A 20,882-nucleotide genomic window follows, 5' to 3' on the forward strand; every position below is an offset into this window, starting at 1 on the left:
CCTGTCGTATAAAATATAGCCACACAGAGACATTGTAGATAAATGGGATACTAAGCCAAACAGGTGACAGTTTTAGGAACTGTGGCACATTGTAAAATACTTCAGCAAATTGGCCTGTTAAAATGGAAAGATCATGGACTTGAAGTCTAGGACAAACTGGGCCACGTTTTGTATTGGCCCTGTTCTTTCATGTTATATTTCTCTTTTTTGGGAACTGAGGTACAAAAAGGGTGTTTCTCATTCTCCTTAGTTCCATTATTATTATTTGCCTAGTCAAGTTTCCTCCCTGTTTTTATTTACTTTCCTCCTGCCTTCATTCCTGATCCCCAGTCTAACTATGGGCATCAACTCTGATGTGTCTGACATGTATTTGTAAATATGCATGCATGTCTTGAGCAAGAAGAATATTAGTAATTTGTGTTTGTTTCAAAAGTTTGTTTTGGTATTATGCTATAAATCACCTCTGCTTATTTATAAAAACTTCAACTATATTTAACATCTATTCGTCTTACTGTTTTTCTAGTTGTATTTCTAACTACTGGTTTTCTGTGACATAAATTCACGACATTTTATTTTTTTTCACTCCTTAACTGATTTAAACTCGGGGGCTTCCAGTGTTCTCCTGTGAAAAATTAACACTATTATATTAAACAACCATCTAAAGGCATTCTTATAGATCTCTGAGAGTATTTATTTAACTACATATCCAAGTGAGAGATATCTGGGTTAGTACATATGCACATATAAAGTCATTTGATTTTCCCAGAATTGTTTTCAGAATAGCTATGTTAGTTCACATTACTGCCAGTAGTACACAGGAGTTCTTGCTCACACCTTTGCCAGGTCTGAATATTATCTACCTTTGTCATCTTTCATAAACTCAAAGGTTTAATATTGTATCTTTTTTCTCATTTTTTATCAAGGTATAATTTGCTAACAATATAAAGTACAGATTTCAAATGTGAATTCAAAAAGTTTGAAAAATGAATAAATCTATGTAACCACCAACCCAGTCGAGACATCCAGCTTTACTATCTTTGTAGAAGATTTTCTTGATTCTCCTCTTGTTTGTGCTTTTATGTGAATTTTCATGGTTTTTAATGAGATTCTGTATCTTTTCACATGTTATTATAATACTTCTTGATGGTTACATTTTTTTTGTTAAATAATATCATATTTTCTATCTTGTTTTCTGGGTGAGTTTTGTTGGAATAGAGAATTGTTTATTCTATGTTGATTATATCTGGCAATAGTAATGAATTCTTCTATTAGTTTTGATACTGTTTATTCTATTGAGTTTTTTTTTTAATGTAGGAGATCATATCATCAGGTAATAATGAGAATTTTACCCCTTTTCAAATTTGACATTTCTGCTATGTTTTCAGATATATAGCATTGACTACAAATATTATAGTCAATATTGACTTTATGAGATAGTCATAATATGAGATATATTATTTAAGCAACAACAGTGTGAGGTTGCTCTTGTTTAGTTATCTTAAATGAGAATGTATCCAAAATCTCTCTAGTAAGTATTTTGCTTGATGTAGGGTGAGGTCTTTAAAGATGTTCATGTGTATTACTTGCTCTCCGGTGGTTTATATGTATTTAGATTGTTAGGTCCTGTAGTTGTCTCATTTGTTCTGGGTCTCAATTTAGGATATGGAGGGGTGAACAAAGAATTTGTGTTGTGAAAACTCACCAGGTCATTGGAAGCATGTGGAAGATGGAAAAGACAGAAATAGGGTAGCCCATTTTGGGGTAAGGTTAAAGGAGCAGCATCAGATTCAAACAAAGGAGGCTCTAGTAGTATATTCTGAAGATGAGGCCTGTGATCCAGGTCACGACACAGGTGGATTCAGGACTGTCTTGGATGAGTTATGTAGTCTGTGCATAGAGTACATTATTTTCTCTATCAGGACAATGGGTTGAATTGATAACGGATGTGTTATATGTTGTGTTATATGTTACTTACTGTGTCCTATGTTGTGAGGTGATGGAAAATCCATCATATTCTAAGGATATTATATTGGATTGGCCAAATGTTCATTTTATGTAAAATGGTATGGAAAAACCCCCAAATGAACTTTCTGGCCAACCCAATATTTAGCAATTAATAAGATAAAGAACATGACTTAATGACATCAATCAAATTTGCAACAGAAGATGGAATAAGAGGTGATTTTTTTTTTTTTTACCTAGTATGGAGTATGACCATGTACCAAATTTAGTAGGAGACATGAGCCTATTGATTCCTCAAGCTTTTGGAGTCAACGTCAGAGTTATATTCATGAACTTATGAAGACGTGAGCTGTGTGTGTCATTGGTCCCAGGTAGATGCACAGAAGCAGGGCAAGAATGTAAGAACAATTTAATAAAATATACTTACTTTTTATGATAGCCTACTAATATATTCCCCTCCCCCAAACAGCCTCAATTTTGGCTGATCATGCGAACAAGAACACAGAACAGTGTAGTGTTAGGGACTGTCTTCAAATTCCACAATGAGTCCAAAATCCTTCCATCCCTTTAGCCTACACGCAGTAGAGGAGACTTGTTGAAGGTCAAGGCTTCAGGTGAAGTTGATCCATGCTTTATGGGCTTGTGACCCATGAATGCTGGGTTTAAGGATCTATTGTCACCATCTAGAGATTCTGAATCATTTTTGAACCAAGGGGCTTTGTGTTTTCGCTCTGCACTGGGCCCTGAAAATTATGTAGCTAGTCCTGACCAGAACATGACAGGTGCACACCCCTTGTGTCTAGAGGTGTTAGAAATTCTGAGGATTGCTTTCATCCTTCTTTTTTGCATACCTTTCATTGAAGATCAGACTTTTGGGTTCTTCCTATTCTCATGAAGTTGGGGTGGCTAGAGACCCCCCCTTATGATACAGAAATCTAATAAGAAGGGAAGAGAAACTTAGGAAGAGGGATAGGACTGTCTAGGTTTACAGCTTATCAGTAAATGAGAACCTATTAGAAATAGTTCAGGTGAGACCCTATGACCCAGCCAATATAGTTTCTGAACATTCATAAGAAAACAAGGAAATAAGTCTAAATGTTTAATGTTACTAAGTCTTTAGACCCAAACTCCAATACAGATCTCCAGCAATCTGGAAGAACACAAGTGGAAGCTCTATTTAACCATGTGTGCTATTTAAACAAGTTGCTTCAGTCATGCCATCTCTTTGAAGCTCTATTGGCTGTAGCCCGCCAGACTCCTCTGTCCATGGGATTCTCTAGGAAAGAATACTGGAGTGGGTTGTCATTCTCTCATCCAGGGGATCGTCCTGACCCAGGGATCGAACCCACATCTCCTGTGTTTCCTGCATTGGCAGGTGGATTCTTTGCCACTAGCTCCACCTGGGAAGCCCCTGTTTAACCATTCCCCTCCCTAAATTCAGACACTTTGCAGATCCTACAGGTTTTTCAGCAGCAAGAGAAAAGTTACAAAATAGTTTTATTTATAACTCGAGAATGTAGCCCAACCAGTGTTTTGCATTCTGACTGATGAGATGAATACTCCTGGAGGTGAATTAATTAGGCATCTTGAAGGAAGAAAGAAAGTAGGTTCTTGACTATTTTTCCTGGAGGCAGAAATATCCTCTTGTAATATACATACATTTTAAAACTTTAGTTTTCATCAATGATGTAAGTCTTATCAGTTCAGTTCAGTCACTTAGTCGTGTCCCACTCTCTGCGACCCCATGGACCGCAGCACACCAGGCTTCCTTGTCCATCACTGACTCCCGGAGCTTACTCAAACTCATGTCCATCGAGTTGGTGATATCACATCCAACCATCTCATCGTCTGTCATCCCCTTCTCCTCCTGCCTTCTATCTTTCCCAGCATCAGGGTCTTTTCCAATGAGTCTTATGATGGTGGTGGTGGTGGTTTAGTTGCTAAGTCGTATGTGACTCTGTGACTCCATGGACTGTAGCCCGCCAGGCTCCTCTGTCCATGGGATTTCCAGGCAAGAATACTAGAGTGGATTGCCATTTCCTTCTCTAGGGGATCTTCCTGACCCAGGAATCAAACCTGGGTCTCCTGCAGTGCAGGTAGATTCTTTATCGACTGAGCTAGGAGGGAAGCCCCAATGAGTCCTATAGGTGGCTGCATTTCTCTCTTCTCCCCAGTCTAATAGCCATAGTCCAGAAGTTGAATGAAGTTTCCCCAAGGGCTAAAACTGTTAGGATCACCAAACAAGGATGTTCACTGTGAAATGCAGTGAGCTCAAGCAATTTACAGCTTTCATTCTTCCTTTCCATAAAAGGCACTTCATTGCTCCTCCATAGGCTTGGGGGAAACGGGTTTATTGCATTGATTTTGAGAAATATCCCTGCACCTCTTTTGAGGGCCTCCCTACAATTTCAGTTATATTTCATCTTCTAAGAAGTTTGCTAAATGTAGCTTCAAGCAGCTCACTCTGGTAGGTGTGCTTGAGCCATTATCATCCATTTTTCAATAAAGCTGTGGGTGAAAGTGTCATTGATTCTTTTTCACCAGGAGAGAATATTAGCTTTTTATCCTCATCATATTATCTCTCTGCTTGACTGATAAAACTGTCATGCTAAAGGAAAGGTCAGGAATTATCGAGTGGGTGCTCATTTAATTCATCTCTCACCCCCCTCTTCCAACAAATGTATTGGGAATGTAACAGAAAATTTGTGTTTATGAAATGAGAATAGAGTAGAGAGATAAATGGATGAAGTCCTCATGGATTAATGACTTCATTTTGTTGCCTAGAAATATGTGTGAGCTTTAAAGGGTCTTCATTTATAACTTACACTCACCTCTTATTTCATTTTCTTATTTTGATAGAAAGAATTCTCACATGACATTTTGCTGAGCAGGAATGCTTCTTTGGTGGGTCAAACATTCTTGGACATGGAAAGAGGAGGGTGGACAGGAGAGGACAGATGGTTCTCATGGCAGGAAAAAGATGATGCCACTCTCATTATTCAGTATAGCCAAATCAGTTATAATTAGTGTGAGTTACTTCTAATTGTATTTCACTTTCCATGTCACTGTGATGAGTGTCAAAGGATGAAGAGGATCAAACCAGAAAAGATTTGTGAAGCCACTGGTGGGTAATTCCAAGAAAACCAAACTGTAAACATGGGTAATAAAACTAATGGGCCAGCTCTGGGCACCTCTTCCCTTACCATTTGACTTTTTGTGATTTTTATCTGCCATGTATTCTTCAAATGGTCTGATGAGCTTGGATGTTTATGGTTTTTTTCCTTCACTCTGTTCCGACTCACTAGCTCTAGAGCAGCAATCTCACTGAACACCTGGGAGAGAGCATGATTCTGGTCAGTGAGACCTAGTTTGAATCACAAGTTGTCCACTTAGTATTAATAATTATATGACATCAAGCAAAGCAATTAACTTCTCTCCATCTCACTGTTCTTGTTAGAAAAAAGGGGGGGAGGGGGAGAGAGGAGGAGAGGTGATTATAAAATAGTTTCACTTTGTCTCTATTTTCTTTTTTTAATATTTGTTTTAAAATTTATTTGGCTGTGCCAGGTCTTAGTTGGGGCATGTGGGATCTAGTTCCCTGACCAAGGATCAAACAGGGGCCCCTGAGTTGGGAGCTTGGAGTTTAAGCCACTGAACAACCAGGGACGTCCCTTTCTCTGTTTTCTGTCTCTTCCACCCAACTGGTAAGTAAGACTTTTTCAATTCTGTCCACTCAATATCTTCCAAATCTATGATCTGCTCATCTTTTCCTGCCATTGCTTTACACCAGACCTTCACCAAATCTTACCTGAACTGTTGACATGGCCTTTGAGTTGGTATCCTCTCCTCTCATCTCACACTCCTTTCCTGCTTATTTTTCACCTGTTCAAGACTGTATTCTTCCCAGTTGCATATTTGATTCAATTCCTAGCCCATCAATTTAGCTATCAAAGTTATAGTAAAGTCTACATAGCTTTTCATGATATGTAAACTTTTTTACAGTCTGGCTATTGCCTCCAATTATAATTTTTCCTGTCTTACTCTGCATTTAATGAACCTCGTTGGGCTAACTAACTTCTTTGTCCATGCATATCGCCGTATCTCTCCACATTTCATTTCTGTATTCCTCCCCGTAAAATCCAGCCTAATCTTCCCTTTTTACTCTCTGTCATTCCTGTGAATAATCTTTATACTATAAACATGTTTCTATTGTTATGTCTGTTACACTAAGTCAAATTGGTTTTATATGAGCTAAATTTGTGGGGCACTAATTAATGTGTTAATAAAGTTACACGTATTTATAATTTTTTAAACTTTCAGGATCACAGTTCACATTCAGTTCAGTTCAGTTCAGTCACTCAACTGTGTCTGACTCTTTCTGACCCCATGGACTGCAGCACGCCAGGCTTCCCTGTCCATCACCAATTCCTGGAGCCTACTCAAACTGATGTCCATCACCATCAGTGATGCCATCCAACCATCTCATCCTCTGATATCCCCTTCTCCTCCCACCTTCAATCTTTTCCAGCATCAGGGTCTTTTCCAATGAGTCAGTTCTTTGTGTCAGGTGGCCAAAGTATTGTAGTTTCAACTTCTGCATCAGTCCTTTCAGTGAGTATTCAGAACTGATTTCCTTTAGGATAGACTGGTTGGATCTCCTTGCAGTCCAAGGGACTCTCAAGAGTCTTCTCCAACACCACAGTTTTAAAGCATCAATTCTTCAGTGCTCAGCTTTCTTTATAGTCCAACTCTGACATCCATACATGACCACTGGAAAAACCATAGCTTTGACTAGATGGACTTTTGTTGGCAAAGTAATGTCTCTGCTTTTTAATATGCTTTCTAGATTGGCCATAGCTTTTCTTCTAAGGAGCAAACATCTTTTAATTTCACAGCTGAAGCCAATCTGCAGTGATTTTGAAACCCAAAAAGATAAAGTCTCTCACTGTTTCCATTGTTTTCCTATCTATTTGCCATGAAGTGATGGGACCAGATGCCATGATCTTAGTTTCCTGAATGTTGAGTTTTAAGCCAGCTTTTTCACTCACCTCATTCACTTTCATCAAGGGTGTCTTTAGTTCTTCTTTGCTTTCTGCCATAAGGGTGGTGTCATCTGCATATCTGAGGTTCTTGATATTTCTCCCAGCAATCTTGATTCCAGCTTGTGCTTCTTCACACAAGCTTGTGCTTCTTCTTCCAGCGTTTCTCATGATGTACTCTGCATATAAGTCAAATAAGCAGGGTGACAATATACAGCCTTGACGTACTCCTTTCCTGATTTGGAACCAGTCTGTTGTTCCATGTCCAGTTCTGTTGCTTCTTGACCTGCACAAAGATTTCTGCATATAGTTCACATTAGATTCCCAACAAATATTAGCCTCTCTGCATCTCTTTTTCTTTCTCTTTTCATCTTTCTTCATGTTGGTATTTTACTTACACACACATACACACATGATGTTGTAGAAAACCCTGAAAGACATCCCTGAGAATTTCTTGCTTTAGGGAAACCAAATAAATAACAATTTCCATAGGAAGCAGCAGCACATCAGGTATAAGGAATTCCTAAAAGGTGCAGTGAGTGATATGGAGGCAATTCATTTAGATTACCTTCTCACTGGTGTGAATCTTGGTAGGAAACAAAATCCAGCCCTGCATTTTTACTAAGTTCCTGGAAATTCCCTGAAAGTGCCTTTCTGAAAGCTACTTTCTCTTTCTGGGATAGTTTCTGTCTTTCTTCAGTCAACTGTCTCCAGTTTGAACCATGAATTAAGGCTCCCTCCCTGTGGGAAGGAACCCTAACTTGCCGAGGCTGGTTTCATCACCCATTCTCTGTCCTGTCCTAACCCTTGAGTTTTCAATCTCCCACCATGTCTTGTGATTATCTGTTTACACATTGTTCTTCCCCATCTGATTGGGAGCTTCCTGAAGACAGGGTTGGTGATTCATTGATTTATGTTCCAGTGATCTGCACAGTGCAGACATTCAAATATATATGAATATATATATATATATTTGAGTTAGTGAACAAATGAATGAATCACAGAAGGAGGTCTTTGCCTGTCACTGTGTTATGTGTTCCCCTTTCCAGATATATCCCTCTAGGTCACAGAGACCACCTCCTGTATTCTGTCTCTGGAACAGTGCTTTGTCTGTTATTCTGACTGAGTGGAGGCAAAATTCTCAAAGCCAGGAGTACCTACCTCACGTCTTCCCATTGAAGAGAAGTGGTGGATGTAAGAGAATCAATCTGGAATGACTCAGAGATACAAGCCCACCCTCGCTCTTGACATCCACTTGCAGACATTTGCAATGTCTTTCTCTTTTTGGCCTCTCATTAAACTTGCAGAAATCATGGGAAAGTTAAACAGTTCTTGGCTAGCACTTAACTTTTTCCTCTTTGAAATCTGCAAGTTCTCATTATTTCTTGCCCTCACGTGGGTCAGAGTTCCCTTCTCTGCTGGAAACAAGCCTGTCCACCCATGCCCCAGCACACCCCCACTCCTGCCTTTCTGCTTGCATTTTTAGAACACTATAACACTTAGGGAAACTTCTCCTGATTAAAAAGGTTTAAAATGAGTCAAGATGGCAGGTTAAAAATAACCGAAATGCCCCTGCTGTCCCAGTTATTAAAGGATGGCCTGGCAGCTAAAACCTCCAGGCAGTGCCTCGGGCGGACTGAGTCTGGCATCTCATCATTATCCGGAAGTCCTTGGGTCGATTGAATCTGCAGCCATTAGCGAGAATGGAAAGGTTTTGACCTGTCATTTAAACAAGAAAAGTCAAGCAAGGGAAGTTCTTCATTACAGGGAAGAATTTTTAGTGTTATAAGACATCATGGCCTCTCTAATTTGTAGAGGAATAATAGGGGAGCACCTCACTGCTTACTTGACTATCTGCCTTTCACGTGTATCGCTGACAGGCTGGCTTAGGTATCCCTGCCATGCGTTCTGAAAACCCGTCCATGAGCTCTGCATCACGGCTCTCACTGGTGTGACAGGTACGGAGCGGTGGCTAGGCAGGAGAGCATCTGGAGTTGAACTGCCCACGCGCGGATGTCAGCACTGCCCCTTATTAGCTGTGCCGTCTTGGCCAAGTTACTCTACCAGTCTGTGTTTCAGTTTCGTTGGAACAGGGAGGTGTTCAGCTACCTTTGTGTCTGTAGAGTAACCTTGACTCCACTGTTTTAGAGATGGTCCCACCATGACTGTGTCTTATTGTTTATATGGCACGACCATCGTGTGTGCCTGGTTGGGGAATTAGGGTCGGTCCCAGGTTCTTCTGAACTATTAATTCCACAGGAAACCAGAAGTCCCTTCTCTCTACTTGTCCAGCAATTTCATTTACATGGTCACCTCAAGGAGCCTTTGGTGCTCTCATTCCCATGCACCCAAACCAACCAGTATCAAGTCCTGTCTCCCACCTCCTCATTCTGACCACTATTGCCTCAGTTTAGAAATATGAAAATTCTTTTTTATTTAATGAAAATATATTTTAAATAGTGTTTTTATATCTGCCTTTGTCACTACAGCATCCTTAATTTACCTGAACATTAGTAACATAATGTGCTATGCTTAGCCACTCAGTTGTGTCCAACTCTTTGTGACCCCATGGACTGTAGCCCGCCAGGCTCCTCTGTTCATGGGATTTTCCAGGCAAGAATACTGGAGTGGGTTGCCATTTCCTTCTCCAGGGGATCTTTCCAACTCAGGGATCGAACCCAGGTCTCCCACGTTGCAGGCAGATTCTTTACTATTTAAGCCACCAGGGAAGCCCTCGAGACATAATAGTGAAGTGAAGTGAAGGTGCTCAGTCGTGTCCGACTTTTTGTGACCCCATGGACTGTAGCCTACCAGGCTTCTCTGTCCATGGGATTTTCCAGGCAAGAGCACTGGAGTGGGTTGTCATTTCCTTCTCCAGGGGATCTTCCCAACCCAGGGATCAAACCCAGGTCTCCCGCATTGCAAGCAGACACTTTGCCCTCTGAGCCACCAGAGAAGCCCTTGAGACATAATAAGGCTTCTAAATATAAATCTGATTATAACACATTTGTTCAACAGGCCTGCCAATGCAGGAGACATAAGAGATTCATGTAGGATTCCTGGGTCGGGAAAATACCCTTGAGGAGGAAATGGCAACCCACTTCAGTATTCTTGCCTGGAAACTTCCATGCACAGAGGAGCTTGGCAGGCTACAGTCCGTGGGCTCACAAAGAGTGAGACACGACTGAATGACAGTACTCACACACTGACTCTAGCACTCCAGAAATCCAACTCTTCTTGGATTGGCTTATGAGATCTTCCTGATACTATCCTTGCCAGTCTGCCTTGGAAATACAGAAACAATAAGACAAGGCTGCCCGAACCATGCCCTCAGGTAGCTGCCAGTTTGCAGGACACAGAGATGGATCCTCTCCCCAGGTGCGAGCTTGTTTGAATTATATCCATTAGCTCAGTAACATGTCACTGGCTGAAAATGAAATTGAGCAGGACCTCCCAGAGTCTTCTCAGGGACAAACATTCCCACACCCCAACCTTGTTTCTAAAAGAGTTTTAGTCCCCTAGACCTTTGTCAGGTTCCAAAGAGCAAATTTAATCAGAGAAATGAGAAAAAGAAACCAAATCTTTGAATATAAGTACATTACTCTTTCTTATTATAAATTATTTGCAGTAGTTTACACTGACTGAAAAATTAAAAAGAAGGAAAGTGTTTTGTACTATGCTGTGAAAGTCAACCAGCAGGTATTTTCTGTTAGGTGACTGGGTTACAAAAATCATCCTCAGATGGTTCAGACATTATGCTGCAGTGTAGGTCAGGAAGAAGCTCTGAACAGAACAATATTTTCTCACCATCTCAAAAAAATCTTTTGGTCCACTAAAAAGAAAAGACTTAAAGCAGTGAAATAGATTGGGTCACAACTGTTAAACATGTGTTAATCCCTTGACCATTTTGACATTCTATCAGATTCTGTGAAACAAGTTCAAAACACACTTCTGGGAAGAAGGAACATAATACCATCCAGATTTCCAAACCTGTGATGTGTTACTGGGGAGAGAAATCATTGAACACTCTGAAAAATGTGTTTCTGATACTTAGTTTTGCATTCACACTGGAAATAGCAAATGTGATATAACTAAATGTACAGAATTTGATGCTGTTTCAGTTATAATTACCATCAATAATCCAATTAATGTTGCAAACTAGAAAAATTACTAGTGATTAAAATTCGTGTAGTACAATCTCCTTTAACTGAAAATTATAGCTCTTGGGAGGATGCTTTTATATTTGTTATCAAATTTTAGTGAAGTAAAATTGGTGGATAGAGGTTGCCATACCTGTAAGAGTCTGTTGTGGAAAAGTTCCATTCCATTAATTTCATCACTTATTGTATGAATTTCATCATTTATTGTCTTTTGTATGCAAGATATAAAGTCAGAATTTTTGTGGAGGGATACATATTGCTTATGAGGAATTTATTAACTATCAGCGCATGTGTGCTAAGTTGCTTCAGTCATTTCCGACACTTTGCAACCCTATGGAGCCTGCCAGGCTCCTCTGTCCGTGGGATTCTCCAGGCAAGAGCACTGGAGAGGGTTGCCATGCCCTCCTCCAGGAGATCTTCTGGACCCAGGGATCAAACCCAGGTCTCTTAACATCTCCTGCGTTGGCAGGTGGGTACCTTACCACTGGCGACACCTGAGCTGGTTCTTTAATTTACCACTAGCACCATTAAGTATCAGAGAGATATGCAAACTTATAAATAGCCATGGTGGAGTCAACAGCAGGACACAAGAGGCACACAGCTGACGTTGTGGAGCTTCAGAAGCTATAGATTCTGTTCCTTGGGTGTCAGAGATCAGGAGAGGTTGTGCACAGGCAGGGGCACTATGCTGAGACCAGAGAGACAGAGACTAGGATGTGGGATATTTGAGAGGAAGGGAAGAGTGTGGACAAAACCAGCACTTTGGAATCATCTCCAGGCATCTTTTGCTTTCATGACTCTGCCCATCTTGACTGCTTGCAGGGAATCACTCTGACCTTTTAAAATTGAACTTCTTGGAACAAAGCTCACAAATTAAGACAAAACTAACCCTACCCAATTCACAGCATGGCTGGCAAGTCAAATGTTTAGATAAAATGGCATTGTAGAAGGATTGTAAAATATGGAGTAGTATGAGTTGTGAATGGCTGTTTGGAGATAAAAGATGCCAAATTGGTCCAAGATAATTCTAAGGACATGAGTAATACTACATCACACATACAGCAAGTGTGAGTGAGTGCCTACCGTGGCAATTCTAAAAGCCTGGGAAATGAAAATGATGAGATATAGTCTTTATCATTAAAAAGCCTCTTGATGAAAGTGAAAGAGGAGAGTGGAAAAGTTGGCTTAAAGCTCAACATTCAGAAAACTAAGATCATGGCATCTGGTCCCATCACATCATGGGAAATAGATGGGGAGACAGTGGAAACAGTGTCAGACTGTTTTTTGGGGCTCCAAAATCACTATGGATAGTGACTGCAGCCATGAAATTAAAAGATGCTTACTCCTTGGAAGGAAAGTTATGACCAACCTAGAAAGCATATTAAAAGCAGAGACATTATTTTGCAACAAAGGTCCATCTGATCAAGGCTGTGGTTTTTCCAATGGTCATGTATGGATGTGAGAGTTGGACTGTGAAGAAAGCTGAGCACCGAAAAATTGATGTTTTTGAACTGCGGCTTTTGAACTGTGGTGTTGGAGAAGACTCTTGAGAGTCCCTTGGACTGCTAGGAGATCCAACCTGTCCATCCTAAAGGAGATCAGTCCTGGGTGTTCATTGGAAGGACTGATACTGAAGCTGAAACTCCAGTACTTTGGCCACCTCATGCGAAGAGTTGACTCATTGGAAAAGACCCTGATGCTGGGAGGTATTGGGGGCAGGAGGAGAAGGGGGCGACAGAGGATGAGATGGCTGGATGGCATCACTGACTTGATGGACATGGGTTTGAGTAAACTCCGGGAGTTGGTCATGGACAGGGAGACCTGGCATGCTGCGATTCATGGGGATCACAAAGAGTTGGACACGACTGAGTGACTGAGCTGAACTGAACTGATTGAGAAGGAAAGAGCCTTTGCCTTTCCTGAGCTTCACTTGTCTGTTTGCATACCAGATATTTCCTGTGAGTGGGTTGCCAATTCCACCTCCAGGGGATCTTCCTGACCCAGGGATTGAACTCACATCTCTTGCACCACTGGCAGATTCTTTAATGCTAGAGCCACCTTTGATCTGTATCTCAGCTTAAATGGTGATTCTCTCAAGTCACCAGGAGTGGAGGAAGCATTCTGATTACAGGGTCACCGCTAAGGTGATGTGGTTCTGAAACCAGCTGCAGGCCCAGAGGTTTTCAATTCTCTTGCTTCCTGGAATGGCTAAGGCAGCAGCTGCTTTTGAGGGTCAGTTCTGCATAATTACTCTGAGAGGATCAGGCAGACCAACTTGGACCTGGTCTCCTGGTTTTGAATATTTTTGCTTAAAATCATGACATTGGTTTCCATTATCTACAACTGTACTCTGATTGGTGAAGACAGTAATAAATATAATCCACCTTATGAATGTGTCATAAAAGAATAGATCATAGTATTGCCTACATAAATGCTAAAAAGGCATTTTTTCAGACAGTGTCTGTGTGAGCAATAATCAAGTAGCAAAGATAAAATAAATACAAATTATGCACTTAGCAGTCGTGTATATAAACAACAGGACTTCCCAGATGGCACAGTGGTAAAGAATCTGCCTGCCAATGCAGGAGATGCAGGTTCAATCCCTGGTCCAGGAAGATCCCCTGCAGGAAGAAATGACAACCCACTCCAGTATTCTTGCCTGGAAAATTCCATGGACAGCGGTGCCTGTCAGGCTGCAGTCCATGGGGTCGCAAAGAGTCAGACATGATGAGCTACTGAGCACTTATGCACACATATAAACAATGCTTTTTTATAGACTTTAAAAAATAATTTATATGAAGAAAATTTTTTTAATTCTGCTAAACACACACTTAATAATTAAATAAATAGAAAAACAGTGTACTTGTTGAAGCCTTGTCATTATTTATAAATTTTATTACTTAAAAGTGCTCCTGAGTTTTCTAATTGTTTTTGGTAGTATATTTTCAAGTTGAATTTCTAACTTTCTACCAAAATTATTTTCAATTTGACACATCTTAATCTAAAGAATAGACCAACAAAAATGCTAAAATTAAGGATGACTGAACTGATATATTACCTTGAAGTAGATAAAGTATTCTATGTAAGACCCAGAATTCATAGGTTTAAATTAAAATAATAAGAAAAGTAACCACATAAAATCTTTGAACTCTGCATGTTAAGAGCATCACAAAATCAAAATATAAATGAGAAGCTAGAGAATAAATTTTGCAACATTTATTTTACTAAGACTCTATAAAAGTACTATATAAATCTAGTGTAATTAATAAATGGGAAAGTGTCTTAAATGCTTTTCAACTAAATAAATTAAAAAAAATTAAAATATGCTAAAAATACTCCTAATTAAAAACATGGATACAAATGTAAATATGAGATAAACTCTTTCATTTATTCAACTGGAAAAACTTTTGAATTTTATAATATTCATACTGAAAAGATGAAGAATTATTTCTCTTCAGAGGCAATTAAAAAGCTTAGTGTTTAGATTGAACAATTCAAGTCTCTTTATTTATTCCTGGAAGAGTTGGCCAAGTTACTGGAACTAGAATGTTCACCACAGCTTTGTTTATGATATAACAAATAACAGAAAAAGAGAAATGGTCAAATAAAATGTATTTTAAAATCTAAATAAATATTATAATAAATTGTTTTATAGCTCTGAAAATATAGGAAGAGTGTACATGTATATATATATATGTATGTGTGTATATATATATATGCAAGATAAGTTGCTTCAGTTGTGTCCAGCTCTGTGTAACCCCATGGACTGTATCCCACCAGGCTCCTCTGTCCATGAGATTCTCTAGGCGAGAATACTGGAGTGGGTTGCTATGCCTTCCTTCAGGATACCTTTCTGACCCAGAGATCGAACCCATGCCTCTTACTTCTCCTGCATTGGCAGGCAGGTTCTTTACTGCTAGCACCACCTGGGAAGTATATATGTATATATGCTTTATGGAAAAAGTCTTTAACATGTATTGTTAAGTAAAATAAACAAAGATGTACTCTATTATCTGTTGCATAAATATGAACAATTATCTGTATATTCATAAGCAAGTGTACATTGGTGCATGCACAAAAAATTGTCTTGGAAGTGACTTAAAACACTGGGATGTGGAATGTGGAGAAGGACACATTGTTTCACTACTTGTATTTTTCTACATTATTTGAATTTTCCAAAATTGACTATGAAATGTTTTAATTAGAAACTATATCCACATGGATTACATAAATTGTGTGATCACAGGAATTTTAACCTTTTCTGTTTTATACATAGTTTAAAGAGTCTAGTTAGTGGGTATAGTGGATCATTTTATCCCCCCTTTCTTGAAAATCTACTAGGTGACTATGAAAGAGCTTTTCATTAATTTTCTCCTTAATCTGTTCCACAGTGATGTGAATCACAGGACTGATGCTGCCTCTGCTTATGTGAAGCTTCAGAGACTCAGAAACATCACCAGGACTTAGCTAATGCCACCCAAAGGTAGGAAATGGAGAACGGATTTCAACACATATGTTCTCTCCTCATGCTGTGCGCCTTCCACATAGATTTCGCTTCCTGTTGACCATGATGAAGATATATTTCCTTCACACAATACATTTCTTACATTAAAAAGTGTTTTAATTTCAAGTATAAATGCATGCTTAACTTTTGCCCTTGAATAAAACTGGAAGATAACATGCCGAGGTGACACTGCATCAGTAAAAAATGATAATCTATTATTACGGTATGAGTAGGTGTGATATCTTCTCGCTAATGACTTGCTATGCATAAGCACCAGGAGATGAACTTGACATTTGATACTGATACAGCCGCAAAGGGAAGACCTTGAACTGTTCTTAAGGAACACTTTTATACCTTTCTTAAAGTTTGAAGAGCTTTATTTTCCTAAAATGGAAGTATAGAATCGGTCCTTGTCAGAAGGGAGCAACACAGGGCCCTAGCGATTCACACCTCCTGTGTGTGCAATTAAAGTGATGCTTTAATTTGAACCTATATCTGAATTTTGTCATAGGAGTCACTGGTATTTTAAAACATTCTTTTATCTCCCACCAAAGAACTTTGGGGAAAAGGATGACAGATTCTTGCTTGAATCTGGAACCATGGCATTTGAGTGGGCTGAGGGCTGGAGACCCCAGAGGCTGCTTTTGTCTCATAAGCAGTTATTTCCATTTTAGTGTGTTTATAGCCACAACTCGGATGTTGGAGGATTAACGCAGGCTTGACTGAAAGTTTACTGAAGAGAATGCAGACTAGGTATTTCTTGCCTTACTTGTCTCTGTTCTCCTTGATCTCAGGTTTATCCTCTCTGCTCAGCAGAGTATCAGATCAAATGTCACCTCTTCCAAGAAAGAGGTCTTTTCCTCACCTGGCAGAAATAGGCAGAGAAATCAGAAACTGGTCTCTGTAAGTACAATTCAGGGACCTTCCCAACACAGGCTTTTCCTATTCTCTGCTGTTTAGAAGCCCCCAGTGCCTCCCGCAGCACCTCCTATATCTGGGCTTGAATCCTCAGCCTGGCAGGTCAAACTCTGTCCATGGAGGCCTGGCTTATTCTTTATATGCCCTGTTCCTCTGATACCCACTCCCATCCTTGGCCTTCAAACACCACACTAGATCCCCTCACACCTAAGTGCATGGAAAAGCCTCCTTCACTCCTTTAACTCACATATCCCTCAGAACACCTTCCTTTTTCATTCCTTAAATTAATTACATTAAAATGATTTTTATAGGTTTATATTATGCATCATCAGTCACCACTTAACAGTTACATATAATCCCTCCCCTTGGGAAGTTCTAGTCCAATTTCTCTGTGGCAGTTCACAACACATTCATCACTAGACCATGTCCTATGGTTACCTGCATCAGTATCACTTCTGTCATTTACTACATATTCCTTTTATGTCTGACTCTACCCCCCACCCTGAGTACTTCAGTTCAGTTCAATTAGGTTACTCAGTCGTGTCCAACTCTTTGCAACCCCATGAACCACAGCACGCCAGGCCTCCCTGTCCATCACCAACTCCCAGACTATACTCAAACTCATGTCCATGGAGTTGGTGATGCCATCCAGCCATGTCATCCCTTGTCGCCCCCTTCTCCTCCTGCCCCCAATACCTCCCAGCATCAGGGTTTTTTCCAATGAGTCAACTCTTCGCATGAAGTGGCCAAAGTATTGGAGTTTCAGCTTCAGCATCAGTCCTTCCAATGAACACCCAGGACTGATCTCCTTGAGGGTGGACTGGTTGGATCTCCTTGCCGTCCAAGGGACTCTCAATAGTCTTCTCCAACACCACAGTTCAAAAGCATCATTTTTCGGCACTCAGCTTTCTTCACAGTCCAACTCTCATCCATACATGACCACTGGAAAAACCATAGCTTTGACTAGACAGACCTTTGTTGGCAAAGTAATGTCTCTGCTTTTTAATATGCTATCTAGGTTGGTCATAACTTTCCTTCCAAGGAGTAAGCATCTTTTAATTTCATGGCTGCAATCACCATCTGCAGTGATTTTGGAGCCCAGAAAAATAAAGTCAGACACTGTTTCCACTGTTTCCCCATCTATTTGCCATGAAGTGATGGGACCAGATGCCGTGATCTTAGTTTTCTGAATGTTGAGCTTTAAGCCAACTTTTTCACTCTCCTCTTTCACTTTCACCAAGAGGTTCTTTAGTTCCTCTTCACTTTCTGCCATAAGGGTGGTGTCATCTGCATATCTGAGGTTATTGATATTTCTCCCAGCAGTCTTGATTCCACCTTGTGCTTCATCCAGCCCAGCGTTTCTCATGATGTACTCTGCATATAAGTTAAATAAGCAGGGTGACAATATACAGCCTTGACGTAGTCCTTTTCCTATTTGGAACCAGTCTGTTGTTCCATGTCCAGTTCTAACTGTTGCTTCCTGACCTGCATATGGGTTTCTCAAGAGGCAGGGGAGGTGGTCTGGTATTCCCATATCTTTCAGAGTTTTCCACAGTTTATTGTGATCCACACAGTCAAAGGCTTTGGCATAGTCAATAAAGCAGAAATAGATGTTTTTCTGGAACCCTCTTGCTTTTTCAGTGATCCAGCGAATGTTGGCAATTTGGTCTCTGGTTCCTCTGCCTTTTCTAAAACCAGCTTGAACATCTGGAAATTCATGGTTCACATATTGCTGAAGCCTAGCTTGGAGAATTTTGAGCATTACTTTACTAGCATGTGAGATGAGTTTGTAATTGTGTGGTAGTTTGAGCATTCTTTGGGATTGCCTTTCTTTGGGATTGGAATGAAAACTGAGAACTTACACATGGCTTGAAAAAAAAAAAGAAAGAAAACTTCACTCTCTGGAAGTGACTGATAGGAAACCTAGGAGCTCTTTGTGTTTGCTGAGGATTTCTGCATACAGAAGGCATTCATATTTGGCCCAAGTTTTCTGAGATTTTTTTCTCGGTTTCAAAAATTATGTCTCATTGCCACATCATGTCTTGACTTCTAGATGCAAACTAGAGTGACATGAGTGTATTACATTTGTCTTCGTGTAAAACATACTGTACAGCATGGAAGTTTTATTTCTACTCTGAACTCATAACAACTATTGATTTATTTTTTCCCTAAATTGTTTTTGATTTGTAGTTGCGCCAGCCCACATGCAGGTAAACACACAAATATACAATTTGGATGTCAGTGTTGTAACATCTGTGAAAAAGGCCAAAAGAAGTCCAACTTTTCTTTGTGACTATCTCAAAGGTCTTTACTGCCATCCCTTCTTATCTGCAGATATGTAGCTCTTTCTGTGATACATGCCTCATGTACCTGGGAACACATCTTTCCCATGCTGGCACACAGTTCTCAGAACCAGAAAGAGAAAAAAAGGCCTAGATGACTAGAATTAAAATAACAGCTTCATTTAAAGCTTTTCTAAAGTCAAACATCTGAACATCCTCCAGAACCCAAGAAGTGATGGAGATCAATCTCTTGTCCCATTCTGAGGGTTGTCTTTTCATTTTGTTTTTGCTTTCCTTTGCTGTGTAAAAGCTTTTAAGTGTAATTAGGTCCCATTTATTTTTGTTTTTATTTTCACTGCTCTAGGAGGGGAGGTCAAAAAAGGTCTTGCTGCAATTTATGTCAAAAAGTGTTCTGCCTGTTTTCCTCTAAAAGATTTATAGTATCTGGCCTTACATGTAGGTCTTTAATCTATTTTGAGTTTATTTTGTGTATGGTGTTAGGAGTGTTCTAATTTCATTTTTTACTTGTAGCTATCCAGTTTTCCCAGAAGCACTTATTGAGGAGACTGTCTTTTCTTCATTGTATATTCTTGACTCCTTTGTCATAGATTAGGTGACCACAGTACTTGGTTTTATCTCTGGGCTTCCTATCCTGCTTTGCTGATCTATGTTTCTGTTTTGGGGGCGAGTATCATACTGCCTTGTTTACTGTATCTTTGCAGTGTAGGCTGAAGTCCTGGCAGCACTGTGTACTGCAAAAGCCAAGGATGGAAGCAATCTAAATGTCCATCAGCAGAAGAATGGATGAAGAAGATGTGTCACATATACAGTGGAACATTACTCAGCCACAGAAAGGAACAAAATAGTCCCATTTGCAGAGATGTGGATGGACCTAGACATTGTCATACAGAGTGAGTAAGTCAAGTCAGAAAGAGAAACACAAATATCATATAATATTGCTTCCATGTGGAATCCAGAATAATGGTACAGATGAACTTTTTCAAGGCAGAAATAGAGACACAGATGTAGACAGCAAACTTATGGTTACCTGGGGCAATAGGGGCGGGACAGATGAATTGGAAGGTTGGGATTGATATATATACACTATTGATACTATATAAAGTAGGTAAGTAAAAAAAATAATAATAAAATAGATAACCAGTGAGAACCTACTTTATAGCACAGGGAACTCTGCTGAATGCTCTGTGGTGACTTAAATAGGTGGGAAATCTCAAAGAGAGGGACTATATGTATATATATAACTGATTTACTTCACTGTACAGCAGAAGCTAGCACAACATTGTAAAGCAACTGAACTCTAATAATGTTTTTAAAAAACCATTATGCCATGAAGCAAAAAAAAAAGATGTGATAGAATTATTTTTCTCCCAAATCTCAAAATTGCAAACTTGGTAAGGTTGAACACTTTCCACAAATTAGTGTCTTGAAACAAAACATCTTCTGCTAAATATGGAAGTGGGTACATTTCAATATTCCTTTTTCCCTCTCCCAAGTTCTTCCCTTGGTGCTTCCTGTCACTGCTGTTCCTCCAGTCCCCCACTGCAAGCTCTTTCTGTACAACCCTGCAGCACTGAAGCGGCGCAATTCTAAAGTAGAATTTAGGACCTGACACAGGGGAAGGGATCTGGCTAACTCTGCGGAGAGAATCTAATTAGGGAGAGGGATTTGAAGAGCTGGAGTTTTTCTGGGACACCTGGCTCACCCTTCTGTGTAATGGAAGTTGTCACTGGCCCTTTGCTGGCAGCTGAGGCATCAGGATGTGGGTGTCACTTCTCATCTGAATTAAATGCTGCCTCCAGCATGACATTTCAGGCAAACAGGAACTGCTGGGTGCTCAGGCACTGGGATCTTTACCTGAAGTCCCTTTCAACTTGGAGACACTGTAATTTTGCAGAGGGAGAGAGCTGTCAGCACAGGATAAGGGAGAACTTTCTAAAACTCAGAACTACCGGTCACCAGACAGACTGTTCAGTTCCACTACTGGCCAATTTCAGCA

The 20,882-nt window shown here is 40.0% G+C and overlaps 1 long non-coding RNA gene across 1 annotated transcript in view; it reads left to right on the top strand.

The window, feature by feature from the left end:
- The window catches only part of LOC139031291 (uncharacterized), a 265,400-nt gene that overhangs the window by 151,095 nt on the left and 93,423 nt on the right, over positions 1-20,882 (top strand). The window contains exon 4 of the long non-coding RNA XR_011483773.1: positions 15,553-15,644. This is a non-coding gene — a long non-coding RNA (uncharacterized lncRNA). The remainder of the gene's footprint in view (positions 1-15,552; positions 15,645-20,882) is intronic.

The sequence above is a fragment of the Odocoileus virginianus genome, chromosome 26, assembly GCF_023699985.2.
Source record: "Odocoileus virginianus isolate 20LAN1187 ecotype Illinois chromosome 26, Ovbor_1.2, whole genome shotgun sequence".
Classification (NCBI taxonomy): domain Eukaryota; kingdom Metazoa; phylum Chordata; class Mammalia; order Artiodactyla; family Cervidae; genus Odocoileus; species Odocoileus virginianus.